The sequence below is a fragment of the Chrysochloris asiatica genome, unplaced genomic scaffold, assembly GCF_000296735.1.
Source record: "Chrysochloris asiatica unplaced genomic scaffold, ChrAsi1.0 scaffold00181, whole genome shotgun sequence".
NCBI classification, from domain to species: Eukaryota; Metazoa; Chordata; class Mammalia; order Afrosoricida; family Chrysochloridae; genus Chrysochloris; species Chrysochloris asiatica.
The window spans coordinates 6446205-6447610 of NW_006408699.1; positions in this window are offsets into that span (position 1 = coordinate 6446205).

Here is a 1406-nt window from a genome sequence, read left to right on the forward strand (position 1 = left end):
CTATGGGTCGGTACCAACTCGAAGGCACCTAACAACAACAATAAAAGTAACTAAACTATGAAAGAATGAAGACTGGTAAAAACATTTGCAGGGTCAGCAACAGGTCATGAATGTTAGAGTTCTTAGAAGATATAGTTCTTTGGAAACCCATAATGACCAAAACTCCTGCTAGATAGAAAGGTATTGTTGGTGGTGGTACTGTGTACACTTGAGTCAATTCAAACTTATAGAGGGTGAGTCAAAATTTTTCTGCACTCTGGATGTAGAATTTATTTTAATCAACTTTTAGAAAAGACAAGCACATCTGTTTTTACATAATTTCCTTGGTTTTCAATACTCTTTGTCCATCTGTCAACAAGCTTCCATATTCCCTTATTAAAACATGTTATAGGCTGAGCTGTGAGCCACAAATGCATCACTGTCTTCACTCCATCAGAGGTGAATCTTCTTGAACTTTCAGAAAATCAAACAGGTGAAAATACAATGGAGCAAGATCAGGTCTATGGGGAAGATGCTTTAACACTTCAAAACAAAGTTTTTGCAGAGTGTCAACAGTGTGGGCAGAAGTCTGTGAACATGAATTATCATGCAAGTTCACAAAGCCCTTGGATAGCAGTCCTCTGTTTAATCCTCTGTTTAGGCTTCAGCTCTGTGATGAGTACTGCTGATTGTTGACTCTTTTTCCTGGTGGTGTTCCAGTACTGACCCCTGAAGATCCCAGAAAACCGTAAACATCACTTTTCCAGGTCATGGCTGACTTTTGAACTTTTTCTTGGTCAGCAATTGAGGAGGTTTCCATTCCACACTCTGCTGTTTACTCTCAAGTTTGCAGTAGTAAATCCAATTCTCATCACCAGTATCAATTTTTTTAAAGAAACCTTACCTTCCTTCAAGTATCAATCTAAATTTTGTTTGCATATGTCCAAATGCTTCTGTTTATGCTCTTCCATGGGTCATCATGGTACCCATCTTGCACAAACTTTTTGGTTTTTTTAAAAATGTTTTATTGCAAATTTTGTGATAGTTTATATGGGAAAACATTAGCTTTACTTTCATCCTATTGTATATCCTTTCATTGCCATGGTTACAATTCCCTCCATGCATCAACAAACCAAAGGTTATACATTGTAAGCCTGCCCCCCAGTTGTCAGCACACAGCCCCTCTTCCTCTCTGGGTCTAGAGTCCCCAACTGCTCCATATCCCCACGTCAAAATCTCTACATCCATCTCTGGCATCCTGCACTCTGCTCTTCTACCTTGATGGTCCCAGGGACCTCCATTACTGGACTGCAAAGTCAATCATGCCCCTGCTTTTGCTACAACATGTCTACTTTTACATTTACAACCCTCACAGTCAGTCCTGATAACAATTATTCACTATTGTACCACAAGAGACCTAGCCCCAT